Source organism: Manis pentadactyla, chromosome 4, assembly GCF_030020395.1.
Source record: "Manis pentadactyla isolate mManPen7 chromosome 4, mManPen7.hap1, whole genome shotgun sequence".
Taxonomy (NCBI): Eukaryota; Metazoa; Chordata; class Mammalia; order Pholidota; family Manidae; genus Manis; species Manis pentadactyla.
The window spans coordinates 148,164,306-148,177,704 of record NC_080022.1 but is presented as its reverse complement, the minus strand read 5'-3'; the positions used below and the strand labels follow the sequence as shown (position 1 = coordinate 148,177,704).

The window sequence follows — 13,399 nt, the reverse complement described above, 5'->3', positions numbered from 1 at the left end:
AAAAAAAAACAAAACAAAACAAAAAGGGCAGTTCCTGTGTGGTAACCTCCAATGAGTTCTACACAAGGGTATAAAGGGCATATAAAAGTGTAGGCAAAGGGTCTGTTTGCGTTTATACAGAAGATCAAAGCCTAATTGGGCTACCCCGAAAATGAACTAAGATACGATATGAAAGAGAACTTCCAACATCAGCACTCTCTGGAAGACCCATGCCAGAAGATGATCATCAAAAAACCCCAACAAAGATCCACGCACTGCTACAGCTGTAGATGCACTCATCCCACCAGCTCCTGGTCTTGCCATGGGAATGAAGGAGATATCTAAGCTGGCCTGTGCATACAGTAAAACAACAAATTTGACTGGATCTATACTGTTGGAACTCAACCAAGAATTAGGAGAAGTGCAAATTGTAGCGCTCCAAAATCTTACAACTACAGACTATTTACTGTTAAAAGAACATATGGCATGTGAACATTCCCCAGGAATGGGTTGTTTTAATTTGTCTGATTTCTCTCAGACTGTTCAAGTTCAGTTGGACAATATCCACCATATCATAGATAAGTTTTCACAAATGCCTAAGGTGCCTAACTGGTTTTCTTGGTTTCACTGGAGATGGCTGGTAATTACAGATATGCTTTGGTAATGTAACTATACTCCTCTTATGTTAATGTGTGTGCGCAATTTAAGTAGTAGCTTAAAACCTATACATGCTGAAGTTACTCTACAAGAAGATAGGTCAAAGAAATAATCAATCTTCCCACGTTTTCTTCCGCCTGCTACTTCTATAGCTTTTCTTCTTCCTTCCTAATTACAACCCTTAAATAGAATTCGTGCCTCATATCAAATTTACTGAGTATCATAATTCTTCCAAGTGGTAAAGATACCTCAAGACAAATGCTGGGCATAGAAGCTACAGGGCATAAATATGCAAAGAAATAAAAAGCTAACCTTTTCAAACAATAAGGCTTCTCTCTCACTTACCAACTTTACATTTCCCTGTATGGCTCCGGAAGATGACTGGTTAGCCAGAGACGGGTAAGATTCCTCAAGGGAGGAACAACCTAAGACAGGCACAGTCGCAGGGGGGTCATCAGGTGAGAAATTGGGGATCAACAGAGGTGAGGCTTAGAACCTCACCCCCCCGTTCTGAGAGAAATCTTCTGCATATGTGGATGTTTTATTGCCCTTGTCTAGCTTGGATTAACACATAGTCTACAGGCACACACCTGATCATCTACATTTGCTCTCTTACAACACTAAACTATGTTTTCTACCTTTATCTTGCATCTACCTACCACTTCAGCATTTTATTAAAAATAATAATAATAAAGAGAGAAATGTGGTATCCACATATAAATCAAGTATAAAAACCAAATGAGTATTCATATTTGAACTGACTGTTTAGAGTTCATAATGCATGAGCAAAACCGAAAGTTTCTGTGATGACTGCCCTTGTACTGTTCACTATGTAACTTATTCACCCACAGGGCTGTGCAAAAGGAGTTCTTGGAACATATGGCCTGTGAAGTTGGGTAGGGATGAGCTGGCCAACCGCTGTTCTTGAATACTGTAAACAAACAGGAGGACAGAGATGCCTAACAGTAGGGTAAGAATGGAAGTGGGTATCGTAGGCCTAGAATGAAGCTGATAGGGATTAGAACTGGGTGACACTGATCTGTTAGAAATAAATGATATAATGGAGCCAACTGAGGAAATTTGAATATCAACTCTTCATTAGATAACATTATGCATAGGAATTTCTTCAGTGTGCTATTAGTATTTTAAGTATATAGGGAAATTATTTGGATACCCAGAGAGGAAGGCATGTAGCTGACAAGAGACAGACTGACTGGCAGACGCTGTGGGACGTTGAGGAAGACGAGGCTAGAGCAGTGGCCAGTAGATCTGACGGTGAGGGGAAGACAGTCATTTCTCAGCTGACCTGACAAAAATGGTGAGAGCAGACTGCTAAATGCAGGGCCTTTCCCATAGTAATCTTATGTAAGGCCATCAGTTCGCCTTAGCATAATACCAAATTTCTGTTACCTTGCCATACTGGAGGGGGATGGCACAATTTAAGGTGCAGTAAGTTGTGTAATAAATTGTCAAAAGCCCTACAGAAACATTTTTTTAAACTGCAAAGATAAAAAATGAAATTTGACCCTTATCTCACATTATGTGTGAAAATGAACTAATAAAAATGGACCACAGATAGACCTAAATTAATTAACCAACAAGTATTCAACTTATTAAAAGAAAACAGAAGAGAAAAATCTTTGTGACTTTGGACTGGCAATGGGTTCCCAGACAAAGATTTCTTAGATAACACACAAAAAAGGCACAAATCCTATATGAAAAATTACTAAACTAGAGCTAATCAAAATTCAAAAATTAAAGACTTCTGGTCTTCAGAGATACTTTAAATAGAATGAAGACAAGCTATAACCTGAGAGAGGATATTTGCTAAACACGTATCTGAGAGAAAGGACTTTTTCCAGAATATATAAAGCACTCTTAAAAATCAACAGTAAGATAAATCTCCAATTAAAAATAGGTTTGAACAGACATGTCATTAAAGAAGATGTCTGCACATGTATAGACAACATCATCAGAGATTAGAGATCTATTAGAGAAATGCAAATCAAAACCACAATGAGACACAACCACACACCTCCAAGAAAGGCTAACATTTGTAAAATACTGAATATAAGGATCAGGTGAAGATGTGGAGCAACAGCCAACTCTCATGCACTGCTTTCTGGAATGCAAAGTGGTGCAACTACTTTAGAAAACAGCTTAGCAGTTTCTTCAAAAGTTAAATACATACCTAGCACAAAAACCTGCATGTGAATGTTTATCATAGCTTTTTATAGCCAAAACTAGAAACAACTCAAATGTTCATTAATTGATGACTGGTATGGAACTCTACTCAGCAGTAAAAAGGAGGGACAGCTGTGACAACATGGATGACCCGCAAAAAGATTATGCTAAGTAAAAAGAGCCAACACAACAGGTTACATGCGATATGAGTTCATTGAGAAGACCTTCTGGAAATGGCAAAAACTGCAGAGATGAAAATCAGACTGGTGGTGGCCGGGGGGCTGGTGATGGGAGAAGGGGTTTGCCTGCAAACCGCCATGAGGGGCCTTTCTGGAGTCACACGAGTTCTGCATTTCAAATGGTGGTGGTTACATAACTATACAGTTGTTAAAATCCATCAAACTGTACTCTTAGAAAGCAAATTTGATTACATGAAAATCACACTTCAATAAGCCTGACTTAGTAAAATAATGAAACTTTAAAAAATCAACTAAATGAAAATAAATATAAGAAAAACCAACTTACAGTTTTTCTAACTTGGGGCTCATCATGACGATGCTCTCAACTGTTTTAAGTGTCACTTGGGTTTTTCCCATGTCTCTGAAGGAAAAAGCACAAACGTTTATGATACGAACCCAAAGACAAAAGCTCTATACTTAAAAAGATACTTAATGACACATTATTACCTCAGTTTTGGCTTCTCTATCTAGGCAGCTCGAGTTTACTTGCCACAGATGATAATTCCAGAGAGAAATTACTGAAGAAATTTAAATTTATTTGCATCATCAAATTAATGACCTTGGCCCTGAACACTACGATCTTTTTGTCATCGCCCTGCTTCTCATTCTCACCTGCACCCACCACTCTAGATTATTTATTTTTTTTAAATACACCTTATTCCTCTTTGCTTTCTGGGATAAGTTATATTTCTACATGCATCTGCACATTCCATATTTATGTGCATTCGTCAGCACCACTCTCTTTCTCTGATAGTTTGTCTTGCACATATACATTCTTTCTTAATCCTTTCTTTGCCCAAAACTCTTATTTCAATAACCCAGGTAAAATTCAAATTATTCCTTTTTAGCCAAAATGCAAAATACATAATCTTTGATGAAAGTAAAAGAGCAGAAATCATCTGATAAACCACGAGATTGTTGCAATACTTACAAATATTTTAATGCTCTCAATTTGAAAAAGTAAGAATCTTCAACAGTTGTCAGAGGATTATGACTGAGGTTTCTGAAAAAATGCAATGGAATTAAAATTATCTGCATTTCATGAAACATATACATTTTTTTTTGGTATAGGACTTAAAGGTTAAAAGAAAAAATCGTTATCTGTCTTTACCTATAAATCACACTTAGAGTCTGTAAAGCACTCTTGCTTTGGGAACTACATACCTAGGTCTCTAGATGATAAAGGGGAGAAGAGAAAGAGGAAAACACAGAAAAAAGTGGAAAGCAAAGACTTATCAGATCGAGAATCCCACAAAGTGACTATGCTGGGAGGAAATCCCCTTGCTCTGAAGGAAATGGTATTCCTAGGTCCTCCATAATCCAAGGTGCTTTTCTTTCAGTTCTGGAAATTAAAACAGTTCCACAGTTTAAACCACGCAGAGACAGCAGGACCAGTTCCTTGCTTTTGGACCCAAAGAGAAAGGGATAAACCTGAGAGGAGGTGGTAAAACCCCTGCTCCCATCACAGCCTTGGCTACACTGCACGCAATCACCTGTTCACTTAGTCTCTTGGATTGTCAGCTCTTTGAAGGCAGGAACCACACTTTACTGTCAGTGTCACTCCTGTGCCTGACATGGTGCCTGGTGTTTACTAGGTATTTAATAAAATTTTTTTGAATAAATAAATAAAATTTTGCTTACACATCAATAAAATGAACAAATTTTTTTGATGCAAATTTTTATTCCAAAATGCTGAGATTTTCTTCTCCATTCTTTAAAACAAACAACAGACCAAAAAAAAAAAAAAAACAAAAAGGGAATATCTTCCTGTAAATTAACTTTACTCAAGAATCATTAGTGCATTTTGCAGAATATTATTATCACAACTATTATCTATTGGGCTGCCAGGCATCTTGATTAGCTTTTCACATTTAATCCTCACAATAACCTTGTGTGATACATATTATTATTATTATTATTATTATTATCCCATTTTACAAGTGAGGAAACTGAGGTAAAGAGAGGTTATATAACTTGTCCTAAATCATCAAGCTAGTACTAAGAAGCAGAGCTGAAATCTGAACTCAGTTCTGGTTCCAAAGCCTGGGTTTAACTTGTATGGGAAAAAGGGATTTAAGACACCTTTTACTTTAACCTCAATTTTGACAGCACTAAATACAGAAATAGCTTTTCAAACGTGATCTACCCATCTGGGAAACCTCTATGAGAATTATATTTTCTCTTTTTATTCATTTTCCCTAATCATCTCCCATGCTTAAATATCTAATTAGCCTGTGGTCATTGAGACTTTAGAGACTGAAAACCATGTTGCAGGAGAATCAGTGAAAATGATGGAGTAAGGACATCTGAAAATTTATCCTATAAAAGCAAAAAAAAAAAAAAAACTAGCAGAAATGGCCAAACCAGCTTTTTCCGAACTCTGGATATTTAATCAGTGGGCTTACAGCAATGTGGGGAGCATTTATTCAAGAAAAACATTAATTTCTCTACAAACAGTGAGACCTGTGTTGCTTTAACTTCTTCTAGTCCTTTGCTCTCCATCCAGTGGTTCCTTTGAAATACAGCCCGAGTTCCTTCAGAGCCTCCTTCCCAAAGACTTGTCTCCATGTTACTGTCTGGTGGTTCCCTGGAGGACCTTACCTGAAAGGCTTGTCTTTGACCTGACTGGGAGCTGCCTAGTGCTAAAAGCCTCTCCTCAGGGGGGCATTTTTTAAAACAATCACAGGTAAATGGTTTAATGTGGTAGGTGTGTGAGGCAGTGGACAAAAAATAGCCGAACCAAAAAGCGTAAAAGGACAAGCTGAGGGAGGAGATGTTCACAGAGACTTTGAAAGGCTCCAACACATTCCTGGGAAACTGGAAGCCCACGAGACATATTCCTAAGAATCTAGAAGAAAACCATTAGCACTAATCAATGAGGTCAGCAGGGTTGTGGAAGACAAAATGAGTAAGCAAAAATTAGCTGTATTTCTGTACACTAGCAGTGAACAATCCAAAAATGAAATTGAGAAAACAATTCTGAGTATAACAGCACCACAAAGAATAAGTCTTAGGAAAAAATTTAGCCAAAGAAACGCAAGATTGATTCACTGAAAACTATGAAACCCAGTGATTTGCCTGTGTCACAGAGCACTCAAGCAAAAGGGAGGAAAAGCCCCATTCCTTATTGGATAGTCAGGAAAGAAAGTTTATGGAATGAGGCTACAGCAATGTATTTTCTTTATGACTATTTTGCACAGGACAGACAGCTTAACACAAACATCTTTTTCCATTCCTCAAAGGTTCCTGCTGCTCACAGATAATGCACATCAGAGGTGAACACAGTTTGAAAGGTATTTTTCTGGGTGACTGGGGAGAGAATATCCCTGTGGCAAGTTTTCAGAACTCCTTTCATTTAAAAGAAACTGATGGCTGAGGAAGCACCGACACCATTTGCTCCCTGGAGAACTTTGTGCTAAACCTAGTTCTTTCAGCACTGTGTTCCAAGATCAGGAAACAGTTAGGTTCAGAAGTGGATTTGGGAGGCCCACCCACCATGGAGGGCATCACAGTCGTGGATCCCCGTGACAATGCTAGCATGGGTGTTATATGCTGGAGTGCGGTTGTTGCCTGTGCGAAAGATCAGGAAAGCGGAGCCTGCCATGTATGACTCAGACATGTCTCTGGCCCCTCTCTCTGTACCTTCATTTCCTCATTGCAAAAAAATGGATCTTAACACAATTTTTCAGAGCTCATACTGAGCTTACCCACTGCTAACCAGTAACTGTATCATGTTTCTACACATCATTTTTTTTACACATATTCATCTTCTATTTCACTTACAATGTGTGTAAGAACTGCATTCCATGCCAGGCCTGAAATGTTCCAAAGCTCAGTTCTGTAATTAGATTGCAACCAAGATTTCTACAAAAAAGAAGATACAAGAAAAGGAAGAAAAAAATTATTTCAGAACATTTATCCTTTGGCAAGGTTTCTAATCTATATATGATGAAACATAACCTCAATACTTCCTCGCACACTAAAGAAGTCTCACTATGGAAGATATTTGTTTTATTTTTAACATTTGTATGAAAAAAAAGATTGTCTATCAAGTATACTTGTTTTATAAAAAAGAGAAAGATGGATTCCTAATTGATATCTTGGTTTTTTCCTGGTATCAGTGGTATTATTACAGAAAATATGAATAAAATAAATAAAATGTTTGTATGAAAGATTTATACTTTCATGTTTATACATGTATTGCTAGATACAAAGGAATAAGTGCTCAGAACACACTCATCTAAGTGATCCTTAATTCTCTAGAAAAGGGTTCCATGACTGCACTGTAGACATTCTGGGCTGGATAATCCTTGCTGTGGGCACTGTTCTGGGCACTGTAGGCTGTTGAGCAGCATCTCCGGCCTCTGCCCCCCAGATGCCAGCAGCATAGCTACAGTTCTGACAACCAAAATGTGTCCAGACACAGCCTAGTGTCGCCTGGGCACAAAATTACCCTACTTGAGGACCCCTGCTCTAGAATGAGTCACTCTGATCCATATGATAATTCTTACACCAGTGTTTCCTAGACACAAAAAGGATGTGGGCACATAATTTTAGTAGCTCTCCATTTAAAATATTTCAATATTTCAAAATGAATAACAAAGAGGTTTACAATTAAGTTTATAAAAATTCCAAACATAATTGAATTGTATTTGTAACTTACATAAACTGCAGAAAAGGTAGTGATTCAAATGTAAGTCTTTCAATAGCCTGTATTTTATTGCAGGATAAATCTCTAGGAAAAGGAAAAGGAAAAATATTGTCTCAGCTATCAGATATCTAATTAGCAGAGATAACTAGTAGAGGTTAGAATAATCACATTGAATAAGTAGCTCTTATCTAAACTCTAAACCTTAGAAATTATTATGTGAACCTTCCAGAGCTCCTATCCCTGCCCTCACCCAAGTCTCACTTTCATTATCTTCATAAATAAAATATACAACCATAGATCTTGAGAGATTGTTGAGATAATCCTTCCTGAAAGCAGAAGGACTGATTAGATCAACTTTTGTGGTCCTATCAAATTCCATAGTAGGAGCTCAAAAGCTTTTATCTCCATATATAATTTCCAATATTGAAAGGAATATTCTCACATTTACAAACCTTCCTGGTTTTATTCTTTCTAGGTCATTTCAGCACCAGAAAAAATAAAAGATGCTCTTTCACAAAATTTGAAAGGAAGTTACTCCTCTAATTATAATTACTTTGAACTAATTCAGAATTATACTTTCTATTATTTTAACGGAAGCTCCTTTTTGGTTTCCATTGCTTTAATATTCCATGAATTTAACTGCTTCAGTTGTACAGTGGTGGGACAACAAAAAACAAGAACATGCTGTTGGATTTTTATTTTAAATCACTCACTCTTGTCTATTACAGGTGACTCTTATTTCTATTGGTTCAGGCTTAATCCCTCACTTTTCACCTAGATGCGTATTAACTCTTCTGCAGGGTATGTCTGCCTCTGGTTCATTCCTTTCTAATCGGTCCTGCACAAAGTCACCACATTAACTCTCCATGAGTGGTTCTCAAATACCAGCATCGCTTGGGAATTTATCAAAGATGTAAATTCTCAGCCCTACTCGGGACCAACTGAATCAGTAACTGTGGGGTGGGTGCTTGTGCTGTGAGAAGCCCTCCAAGTGATCTTCCAGCAGGCTGAAGTTTGTCCTAGAGTGCTGCCGAGATAATATGACAGCTTGTTACCCTTGGCTTGGCCTTCGAAACCCCAGAAGGTCTGGCCCTAACACCCGATGTACTCTATAGGACAAGGTATTTTTCCCTTGTGCTGCCTTTCTGCCACTCTTCTTTGCAAACTTATTCTTCCCAAGATGTCTGTCTGATGATACCCAAAAGCCCCTCAAGATGCTGCTCTAACAGCGTTGCTCTTGTAGCATCTTTTTTTCTAACTTGAAGTCTTTTTCCCCGCTTTTGTGCTTCGCGAACAATTCATATCTCTCACTGCCCATATCCATTTCCTCTTTTTAATATAGTTATTTTTACACCCCGTTTCCTCTGAGTATAAACTCCCTTAAAGTATGGACAAGGTCTTACTTACCTGCATTGTCTACCATGTTTAAAACTGACACATGGACATAAACTCAAATATTTATAAAATGAATGAAGAGCTGGGGAGTAGAAGAAAAGGAATCATTTAAAAATAAATGGCTTTTCAAATAGCTCCCTCTTCTGTGCCTCTGCAGCACTTTGTCATTCACTCAGTGCTTATACACGGTGGTCTGAGCTGGCAAGTGCATTTCCCCTGTGAGATCATGAGTTTCTAGAAGGATAGGAACCCTATCTTACCCACTTTTGTGCCTATAATACTAGGCACAGTGGTTGTCATATACTTTTTTGCCTTTTTATTGATTGGCATTTTTTTAAGTAATGACAATACTTATGATAATGAAATACTTAGCTTACAAAACATTTTACAATAGAAGCAATGAAGGGCCTAATCCACTGAGCAGTTATCTCACTTGTGTTCGGAAGGTTTGGAGCCCAGATGGCAGAGGTACCTAAGAAGATCAATACAAAAGTGTCCCTTGCGGCTTGAAAGGTTTGAAAACTCAAAGGACTATTTTTATTGTCATGTAAGACCCTTTATATCTGACTCCCTTAGGTTTCTATATTTGCAAGAAGAATCTTTTTGCAAAAGAGCATCATTAATGAGCGTAATAAGGATGACATATATAGTTCTGCAAGCAAAAGACAAAGATCAAAAATTGACCTTTTATAGCAACATAGTATCTCCTTACTTCTAAACAAAAAGAAGTACTATGTAGGCATTACTTCCTTGACAATGAGACTGGAGAGATTTTTAGTTGGAATTAGAGAAGTTAGGGCCATTTCTGATATGCTTATTTAGTGTAGATGTAGACATTTCCAACTATATCAGTTAATCACCACTTCAAATATCTGTTTTTTAATATTGGTATAACAATCCCTGCATTGAAATCCTAAACACCAGTCTCTTCTCTAGGTAACTATATTCTTGATAATGTTGTTTACATAAATCATCTACTTAAGTACTTAATGTTTCAATGTTAATTTAGATTAAATTATAAAAATATTCTGGGTTAATGGCATTCACATTAATATAAGTATTCTATATTTTCTTGTCTTTTAGGTGACAATATGGTTACCTTTAATTCCTCTCATCTCACTAAACCAACTTTTACAAATCTTTTCTGTAAAGGCTCGAAAGTAAGTATTTTAGGCTTTTCAGGCTACATAGAGTCTCTGTTGCATGTTTTTCTTTCTTTCTTTTCTTTTTTCCTTTTATGGGCTGTATAAAAATGGACCATGGGCTGGATTTGATCCATAGGCCATAAACTAAATGTTAATATAAACAGAGGGCATAGGAACACTTACATACCAAGGCTCCTATGGGTGTCTGTAATTGCTCAGACCTCATTACCACTTTTCCTCTGTAACTGAAGGGTTTTTCTATCTATAGCTTGTCCATATAATTAAAAAATTGAAAACACATAGGAGGTATTTAATGCTAGAGAGTGGCTAGTGCCCTCCCTACACAGACTTACAGAATTATAAATTTTTATTGTTGGGAGAAATTATAGAAATTGTCTAATTTGAACCCCTTATTTATGTTATAGATAATATAACTAAAAGCTCATAAATAAGTGTGAGTAACTAACTTACAAATACTGGAGGGATAGCAGGCCTTCAAATGAGTCCTTATGTAATTCACTCAACTCATTGTCACTGAGAATTCTGAAAAACGGAAAGGTTACTTCTGAATCAAATGCAAAATAATTACAACTATTTACGTATAGGACCAATTTCTACATGTGGGGGAGACCTGAATAACGATAATGGTATCACCTAAACACCTATTAATTTAGGGACGGTGATCTCTGCTGTTTCCATTCAGATCTTTCCTGTCATGTCCTCCTCTGTGTCCCTCTCTCTCCCTCACACACACACACACACACACAACTATCCATCCACTCTTCACACCAAAATGTGTATTTAATACCTACTCTCTTGATCCCCAAGTCTCTTTCAGAACCCAACTGTGGGTGGCACCATCGTCAGCAGAACTGCCATCTCCTGAACCTTAGTATGGGAGCCCCACACAGAACTACGTCAAGGCTGCAAGTGAAGCTGTTCAATTTTCCTCCCATTGAAAATATTGTTTCAGGGAACTAAAAAGTGCATTAAGATGTGCATCCAGTTTAATACAGCAGCAGACTCACAGACTCTGAGAAGGGACTAGCGGTTACTAAAGGGGAGGGGTGGGGAAGGCTGGGTGGGGAGGGGCGGAGAAGGGGATTGAGGGGTACTATGGTATACATGGTGTGTGGGGGTCACAGGGAAGACAGTGTAGCACACAGAAGACAAGTAGTGACTCTCTGGCATCTTACTACGCTGATGGACAGTGACTTCAATGGGGTATGAGGGGACTTGATAATATGGGTGAATATAGTAAACAATGTTTTTCCTGTGAAATCTTCATAAAAGAGTATATCAATGATACCTTAATTTTAAAAAGTTAAAATGTCCACATTAATAATTATAAAGCAAATACCCATATAACACCATCCATGTCAAGAACACTGCCAGCATCCCAGAAGCCCTCAGTGTGCCCCTTTCCCATCACAAACTGATCTCTGACCCACTAGAGGTAACCACTGTCCTGACTTTTTAACTCATCTCCCTGCTTTTGGAATGTGGTCTTACCTGTGAGGTGTCAGCCATAAACAACATAGTGCAGTATTGCCTCTTCCTGAACTTAGTATATAAATGGAATCATATTATATATGTATTGTTTTCTACATTGCTTCTTTCATTCAACCTTACCTTGCAAATTCATTCTATCCTGAGGTGCAGCTGAGGTTGGTTCACTTTAAGGCCTACTGTTACATGCTTGGCTACATGTGCCTACTGAGTACTTGAAAGTGGCTAGTGTGACTGAGAAGCTGAAGTTGAATTTAATTAATTTTAACTATTTTAAAAGTTAAATTCAAAATTGATATTTGATGCTGTTATTGGAAAACATTTCAGTATTTTGCAATGACCTGGCCATATGATGCTATTTTTCAAACTGTAAATTTTATGATATCTAAAGAGAGATCAAGTAACTTCTGATAAAAATCTTGCAACTAAACTGAGATTTTATAGACTTAATATGGAAAAAAGAATATGAATGCATAAGTTTCATACCAATTGCATGTAGAAATTATAATACTTTGGATATTTTAAAGACAGTATGAAAAAAATGTAGACTATCTTAACAATGTATATAATGATTACATGTTGAAATATTATTATTTTGGACATGAAGGTTAAATAAAATGCGTTCACATTACATCTGTTTCTTTTTACTTTTATTTTTTAAGTGGCTACCAGAAAATGTAAGATTACTTATGTGCCTTGCATTATGTTTCTAAAGAATAATATTCCATTGTTAACTATGCTAGACTTTATTTATTCACTCTACTGTTGGGGGATATCAAGATTGTTCTAGCTTTCGTTACTAGAAAAAATGCTGCTTTAAACTTTCTTATACTTCTATTTTGATATGCATTTGCCTGAGTTTCCCTAGGATCCAGCAGGGGTACAAAACTGTTCCCCTAAGAAGTTGTGCTATTTCAAGTTGGCAAATGGGAAAATGCCAAGTCTCTACTCCTCCAACTACCAGCTAAATCCCTAAGAATGATGGAAAAGACATGATTTAAAAATCCACAACCTTACCTCACAGTGTGGGAGCAGCTCCACACATGCTTCCCTACCAGAAATGGCCTGGAATTACCCACAGGGTGACGAGCTGAAATGCTGCTGCAGGGGCAGCACGTGGCCCCAAATCCTTCCTCCTCAGGCCAGAGAGCAAAGGGCGTTTTCCTCCAGGTAGGAGCATCGGTGCTCAACGGGCCAGGGGCCCAGAACCTGGGGGAAGGGTGTGCGCTCTGTCTAGCCACCAGAAGCCACCTCCCACCTCCTCTGACTTTCAGGGAGTCCTTTAGGAACAACAGCCCCAGTAGGTCATGTCACCTCTGTCCAAGAGCCAGGAAACACAAGCAGGAGAATCTCAACTCAAAGACGAACTGCACTCAGGAATGACCAAATGACAAAGAAAGCCAGCTCCGTTAGAGGCAGAAAACAAAACCAGATGAGCTGATAGCCAATGAACCAGAGCGAAGAGAGGAAGCACGAGGGGACTTTAGAATGGCATAACTGATGTCCTGAGTAAGATAATGCATCCATGAAAAAGAATCAACTCAGGATTACATGAATGAAAAATGTTATTATTAATTTTAAAAAACCCTCAATATATGCACCTTTGAAGAATAAATTAGAAAACAGAGATCCTGCCAATG

General features: G+C 37.7%; 1 long non-coding RNA gene across 1 annotated transcript; it reads right to left on the bottom strand.

The window, feature by feature from the left end:
- Positions 1-2,882: 2,882 nt before the first annotated feature.
- On the bottom strand, positions 2,883-8,300 carry LOC130683485 (uncharacterized). The gene is made up of 4 exons (XR_008997252.1): positions 7,723-8,300; positions 6,843-6,923; positions 3,991-4,062; positions 2,883-3,420 (listed from the first exon to the last, which is right to left on the bottom strand). It is a non-coding gene; the product is annotated as an uncharacterized LOC130683485 (long non-coding RNA).
- Positions 8,301-13,399: the final 5,099 nt, after the last annotated feature.